Source organism: Mesocricetus auratus, unplaced genomic scaffold (genome assembly GCF_017639785.1).
Source record: "Mesocricetus auratus isolate SY011 unplaced genomic scaffold, BCM_Maur_2.0 Super-Scaffold_100045, whole genome shotgun sequence".
Taxonomy (NCBI): Eukaryota; Metazoa; Chordata; class Mammalia; order Rodentia; family Cricetidae; genus Mesocricetus; species Mesocricetus auratus.
This window is the reverse complement of record NW_024429222.1, coordinates 819,083-826,474: the sequence shown is the minus strand read 5'-3', so window position 1 is coordinate 826,474 and position 7,392 is coordinate 819,083. Positions and strand designations below refer to the sequence as shown.

The window sequence follows — 7,392 nt, the reverse complement described above, 5'->3', positions numbered from 1 at the left end:
GATATTATTCTCCCCACAACATCCTGTAATTGACTAAAAAGTTAATATTTCAAATTTTGTTAAAAACTTGTGTTTCTACTTTTGACTTTCCGCATCTTTGGAAACTGTCTTTACCAAGTCAAGGTTCATTAAGTATTAGTTTGCACTGATGTCTTTTAAGTGACTTGGTAAACAACTGTTTGAGTTGTTTGGTGTCTTGTGCATCAGAGCCAGCCTTGAGCATTGGACACATTAGGCCAGAGGGCATGCCTGCTTTCCTCCCGCCCTGGACCAGGCTCAGTAGCTCTGTTAAACCCACTGAAGATGGAAAGATGCAGGGCAGCCCCAGGGCCTGGAGGAGAAAGAGGGACACTCACAGAGACTGTGAGTTTTCCAGGGCTTATCTTTTTAAAACTTCTGCTGTTGTGATTAAACACCATACCCAAGACAACTTAAAGGAAGGAGGGTTTATTGGCTTCCAGTTCCAGAGGCACAAGAATCCATCATGGCAGAGATTCACGGCAGAGGTGACACTCATGGTGACAGGCACGGGAGGAGGGGCTCACACCTTGAAGCACAAGCAGAAACAGAAAGAAGGCAGAAACGGCTTTGCTTTCTTTTTAGTCTTTAAACTCCCAAGCCCACCTCCTAGATACTTCCTCCAAGGCCACGCCTCCCAAGCCTCCTCAAAGAGAGGACCAACTGAGGCCAGAGTGTTTAAATGGTCAAAGCTCTGGGAGCCAAGTCACTCAAACCTACACAGCTGTGCCCAGCTTTTCTCCTTTAAAAGAGTGTTGATGCAAATAACGGAACCTTTTCACACTGCGTTGGAGAAACTGCTAATGTTTTCTTTTGTTCCTTTAGCTAACCAACTCCAGAAACCAGCTAGCCACTGTTTAGAAACGGGTAGTTGTGAGTTTCAGGCAATCCCTCTGTAAAAAGTTTTCATCATCATCACTTATAAACTTTAAAAACTGTATGCATGTGGGTGTGTGTCTGTGCACCACATGGATGCAGCGCCCTTGTCAGGAGCCTGGACCTGGAGTTACAGATAATTGCAAATCTCCATGTGGGTCCTCTGGAAGAGAAGCCATTACTCCTAACTGCTGAGTCATCTCTCCAGCCTTAAAAGGTTTTATTGTAAGTGTAGTATAATGCTGACCTCTCAGTGGCTTACATACTTAAAGGAACATTTGAGAAAAATCTGACATCCAGACAACCTTGCTATTTGAAACCCTGGTGTATATCTGCTTGCTCTGACAAAATAAGCATTTTGTCATTGTCTATGTGAAAACCACTTGCACATAATCCATAACCTACTTGTTCATCTAACACTGCTCCTGAACCTGCAAGAAATTTAAATTTTTGTCAGTGCTATAGATTTACCCTACTAAATGCTTTATTTATTTACAGATTTATGATACTAATGTTATATTTATTTACAGATTTATCCTACTAATGCTATATGTATTTACAGATTTATCCTAAATGCTATATTTATATTATGTTGATACTATAGATTTATCTTACTAAAGGCTATAGATTTATCCTACTAAAAGCTATAGATTTATCCTACTAAACTAAAGATTTGAAGGTTTCCTTCAAAAGTAGAAGTTAAATTAATATTTATATTAATAAATTAATATAATGGGCTCTGGGGCTGGAGAGATGGCTCAGAAGTTAAGAGCACTGGCTGCTCTTCCAGAGGTCCTGGGTTCAATTCCCAGCAACCACATGGTGGCTCACAGCCATCTATAATGAGATCTGGTGTCCTCTTCTGGCGTGCAGACAGATGTGGAGGCAGGCTGTTGTATTCACAATAAATAAATCTATATCTGTATCTATCTATATGTTTAATGATGTTAATTGTTGTTGTTTTTTATAAGCAAATCTGTACACAATTACTAAGTTTCCAAATAAGCTGTGGGTTTTTTTTTGGTATTTTTTGTTGTTGTTGCTGCTGTTTTTTAGTCTTTAGACAGGACCTCATTATGCAGTTTTAGCTAACTCACAGAGATCAACTTGCCTCTTCCTCCCACTGGAATTAAAGGCTTGTGCAACCTGAAAAGTTTCTACATGCTGATAAGCCTCCCCTGATGCAGCAATCCAAATCAGACCAAATCAAACCGAATTAGAAAAAGCCCATGTTTAACGGATACAACACTCCCAGGTGGCCTTCCAGACCCCTAGAGAGGAGACCAGAAAGAGAGACCAGAAACCCCCAAGTCTGTTTTCTGGGGAGCAGTTTAAATACCCTGTGGGAGTGGTCTTGAGCATCTCTGGCAGAGGGATCATCATTTGGTGGGCTTTCTGAGATGCAGCAGGGTTTGGGGGGAAACAAGGGAGGGGTTCTTGGGTAGAACTCCCACCATAACACCACCTAGCCTGTGGAATAGTGCAGCCCAAATTTAGCATGAGTTAACTCAATCTAGAAGCTCCCTCATAGACACACCTATAGGTTTGTGTCTTGGGTAGGTTTTCTAGAGCCTGTCAAAGTGACAATATTAATGATCATGGTGTCTAACAGACAATTACCAATTGTGTGAATTAAAGTTATTTAGTTAGTTCCTACTATGTGTCAGTTGTTATAAATGGGTTCTGAAGATGTTTACTCCTTGTCCCTTGAACACTAAGTATACTAGGGAGGTAGACAGTAGAAAGACACACATTCGGTTAATAAGCACACATGCTAGTATATAGCTTCGAACTTACGAACGCTTTAACACATGTGCCAGAAAGCTCTGTGGTGGGAGGCCCCAGAGGAAGAGCTTCCAGGCAAGACACTGAGGTGCACTGGACGAGTAAACAGATGAAGGGATGGCTAGCTGCCCAGCCATCGCGGTGTCTTGTGACTCATGTGGCGCCTCCTCTCTAACAGTGGGCACATGGTCTACCTGAACTGAGTGTGACAATGTGACCCTTCTCAAGCCTCCTTCCACGAAGTTAATTTAGTGATGGGTTTGGACCCCAGGCAAGTCTGGGATTTTGCTCAAGACCGTAAAGAAAGGCATTTTTTCTTTGGGAGACTGTACTTGAGAGAAAGGGGAGAAATGGATGGAGGCAATGCCTGGATCCAGGGATGCCTGAAACTCATGTGTAAACAGTTGGGTTTGAGTTCACATAGCCTGTAAAACTGTTAAACTGACTGGGTGTGGTGGTGCATGGCTGTGATCCCTTTACTTGAGAAACTGGCAGAAGAGAACAGAGTGTTGAGGTCAGCCTAGGCTACTAAGTCCCTGTCTAAAATAACGAAAATGGTCAGATTGACCAAATACTTTCCCTATCTTTTCATTAGGTGTAAGCTAGTTTACACAGGCTTCAGTCATTTGTAACAAGTTATCTTTATTAACCTAATAACCTTGACTAATGTCATACCTTTGCTAAGTCCAAAAAAATTGGAGGCCAGTGAGTACACTTACATAGTGCCATTTAACAGAAGGAGGGACAGACCAAACACTATTTCCTATAGCAGAGAGTTCATATTCCCCCACGTCCTCCTCTATCCCTCCATGTCTCTTCCCTTCCTTTTTCTTCCTTCCTTCCTTCCTTCTTCTAGTTATCCTTCCTTCCTTTCTTTTGAGACAGAATCTCACTTTGTAGCTCAGGCTGATCAAAAACTCCATATGTAGCACAGGATGGCCTCAGATTTGCAGTGACCTGCCTCAGCCTCCGAATTGCAAGGATTCCCAAATATGAGCCTCTGCATCCTGTTAAGAGAAGCTTTATCCTTTGCTAGCCACTTTGGTATATCCCCCGCCAGCCGCCTGGGCTCTGCCACATTCTAGTCCCCAAATAATCACACAAGACGCTGTATTAATTATGAAGCTGTTGGCCTTGCTTGTCTCTTACTGGCTAGCTCTGCCTTAAGTAATTACCCCATAATTGTTAATCTAAGTATGTCTCTTACCGGAGAATAGTTCCCGGCTTCCTACCCCATGGCGTCACATGTCGACTCTCCTGTGTTTCTCCTTCCCAGAATCCTCCTGGACTCCTAGCCCCACCTATCTAGATTCCTATTGGCCAGCAGTAATTTATTGACATATACACAGGACTTCCCCAACAGCATCCTGTTCTGAAGGGTGTACAAACTACAGCCTTTTCTCTAGACACCCAGGCTCTTTAGCAGCATGGTTGGTTGTGTGCCTAGCAATGGGTATACTGAAGGAAGGCAGGTGATGGGAGATAAGAGCCAGAGCCTTCCCAGGTCCTAGGAGGGCAGGGAGGATGGAAGACACAGGGTGCTGGAAAAGCACCCACTGCTTCTGCATTGAAACAATGCGTAGAAACTCAGATTTGAGAGTGGAGAGCTGGCTTCTGCTGGACTACGAACTGTACACATGCAGAGCCAGGTGACCCGACGGGCTTTCCCAATGGGAGTCTCTGAGTAACCACACTAGCAGGCCACAGTTGCCATCTAGTGCCAGACATCAGCTTTCGCAAGTTATTTACTGGCTGTTTCCAACGGGAAAGGCTTCTCGGGGCCAATTCAGGGGAAAAAGGGTTGGGTCATTATTTCTACATTTCACATTCAGGAAGACATTGAATATCACACTTGCAGTATGTTTCTCAAACTAGCTTAGCATGCATTAGACCTCGAGTCAAGGTGACTGCATGGAGGGCAGAGAAATCACTCTATAGCATTACACTTGTGTCTTTCTCTAATCCTCTAGAATGATATAGTTTTAGAGACTAATTAGGCAGGCCTTTCCCTCCCCAAGACACCGTTTCTCTGTGTAGCCCTGTCTGTCCTGGAACTTGCTCTATAAACTAGTCCGGATTTCAACTCACAGAGACCCACCTGCTTCTGCCTCCTGAGTGCCGGGATTAAATTTATTTTTACAGGCTGGAGCAATGGCTCAGTAGTTGACATCACTTGATCCTTTAGAAGTGAACCCAGCTACAACTATATAACTCCAGCTCCATGAGATCCTACACCCTCTTCAGGCCTCCTTGGGCACCTGCATGCACTTGTGCACTTATATGCATACACTCAAGCACAAGTTAATAAAATTTAAAAATTTCTAAATTATCTTAAATATTTAAAAATCTGAAGCCAGGCTGTGGTGACGCACACCTTTAATCCCAGCACTCGAGAGGCAGAGGCAGGCGGATCTCTGTGAGTTCGAGACCAGCCTGGTCTACAAGAGCTAGTTCCAGGACAGCCTCCAAAGCCACAGAGAAACCCTGTTTCGAAAAATCAAAAAAGAAAGAAAGAAAAAGAAAAAAATCTGTGTGTATAGATGATGTTTCGCCTCTTTGTATGTCATTGTGCCTGGTGCCTATGGAGGTCAGAAGAGAGCACTGGATCTTCTGGACTGGAGTTATAGGCAGCTGTGAGCTGCCACAATGGGCTTTTGAAGCCAGGTCCTTTGGAAGAGCAGCCAGTGCTCTTAACCACTGATCCATCTCTCCAGCCCTTCAGTTTTTACTTTTGAGTGTGTGTGTGTGTGTGTGTGTGTGTGTGTGTGTGTGAGTGCAAGTGCCCATGGAGGCCCAAAGAGTGTATCAAGATCCTCTGGAGCTCTTAACCACTGAGCCTTATTTCCAGTGCTTACCTACACACTTAAAAGATAAATTCTGGGGCTGGAGAAATGATTCAGTGGTTGAGAGCACTGGCTGCTCTCACAGAGGACCTGAGTTCAGTTCCCAGCACGACATGGCAGCAAGAGCCAAATAACCCCGGAGATCCCATACCTTATCTGATCTCCTTGGACATCAGACATGCACCTGTGGTGCACAGACATACGTGCAGGCAAAACACGCACATAAAATAAAAATAAATCTTTAAAGAAAGAGATAAACCCCATAATAGTCAAGTTTGTCGTGACCATTCAGCATGCTCTGGAAGGATGACTACTGAGAGTTTAATGGGAACCTACTGACAGAATTGTGAAAAGGGACAAGAGAAGCAACCAAAGACCAAGATGGTGACAGAAGGAAATGGTTACCACCGACAGTGCCGTTAGAAATGAGTCTGATGTTCCAAAAGTGACCACACACTCCAACATTTTTGCTTCTTTTAGGCATGTCATGGTGGCTCACACATTTAATCCCAGCACTTGGGAGGCAGAGGCAAGAGGATATTTATTAATTTGAGGCCAGTCTAGTCCACATAATGAATTCCAGGACAAAAACAAAACCCAAACCTAAAAAAACAAAACAAAACCAAACAAATCAAAACCAAACAAAGCAAACTTCTGCTGTGAAGAACCGTCAAGAAAGCACATCCAACAGGAAGTCCAGAGTTTTTATTCCTACCTCTGTGTCTCATTTTGATTGGTCAGTGCCCAGCCTCACATTCTTATGTGATTGCCTAATAATACAGAATGGAACAGCTTCTAGGGAGAAATGAAATTTGAGCACATATTTGATTCCAGAAATTGCTGCCTTTGGTGGAATTTTCACCAAATGAGCCTTTTTTCCTTCCTTCCTTCCTTCCTTCCTTCCTTCCTTCCTTCCTTCCTCCTCTTCCTCCTTCCTCTTGTCCTCCTTCTTCCTTTTAACTCACTCTTGTAGACCAGGCTGGTCTTGAACTCAGAGACCCACCTGCCTCTGCCTTCCGAGTGCTAGGATTAACTGGCTCTTTCTTTTGTGACAAGATCTACTTCACTATGTAGCCCTGGATGGCTTGGCACTCACTGTGTAGGCCAAGCAAATGCACAGAGATCTGCCTGCCTCTGCCTCCTAAGGAAGCAAAGGAGTGTGTCCCATCACACGAGTCATACCCAATGGGCCAATCACACTTCCCCCTCACCCAGGCTGTAGATGGAAGTTTCTGTCTATTAATTGTAAACTGTCTGGCCTATTGCTAAAGCTTATTACTAACCAGCTATTACACTCAAATTAACCCATAATTCTTAGCTATGTTCAACCATGTGGCTTGGTACCTTTTCTCAGTGAGGCATTCTCATCTTGCTTCCTCTGCGCCTGGCTGGCGACCCTGTCTCTGCCTTTCTTCTTCCCAGTAGTCTGGTAGCCTACCTATACTTTCTGGCTGGCTACTATATGTGTGACAAATCTTTAGAGTGAGCAAGAGCATTATCCCATATCACCCAGACACTCCCTTTCAGACAGCTCAGAACTATCCTCTGGGAAAATGACCTCTTTCTTCATGAAGGGGCTAGCAGAGATCGAGGTACCCTTGTCTGACTGATCCCAAGTACAATCCAATTAAGGTTATTTAGTTAGGGTCCCTCCACCTCCATTAGATTTGCCTACAAGCTATATGATGCAGGCATTCTCTGGACCCCAGGGGCCTCTTTCCAGACAACCCAAGTTGGCACAGCATGTTATAGAAGCAGTTGTTAGAAGGCATGACAAAGCCACTCACCCGTGGCTGGAGGGGTGAGAAAGGAGATCTTTCCTGATGGAAAATAGGCTGAAAGGAAGAGGTATCACCCAGCCAGTGGTGCT

At 44.1% G+C, this 7,392-nt stretch overlaps 1 long non-coding RNA gene across 1 annotated transcript; it reads right to left on the bottom strand.

Moving 5' to 3' along the window:
- Positions 1 to 431: 431 nt before the first annotated feature.
- On the bottom strand, positions 432 to 3,945 carry LOC110342649. The gene is made up of 2 exons (XR_002384777.2): positions 3,887 to 3,945; positions 432 to 547 (listed from the first exon to the last, which is right to left on the bottom strand). It is a non-coding gene; the product is annotated as an uncharacterized LOC110342649 (long non-coding RNA).
- Between the last annotated feature and the right edge of the window lie 3,447 nt (positions 3,946 to 7,392).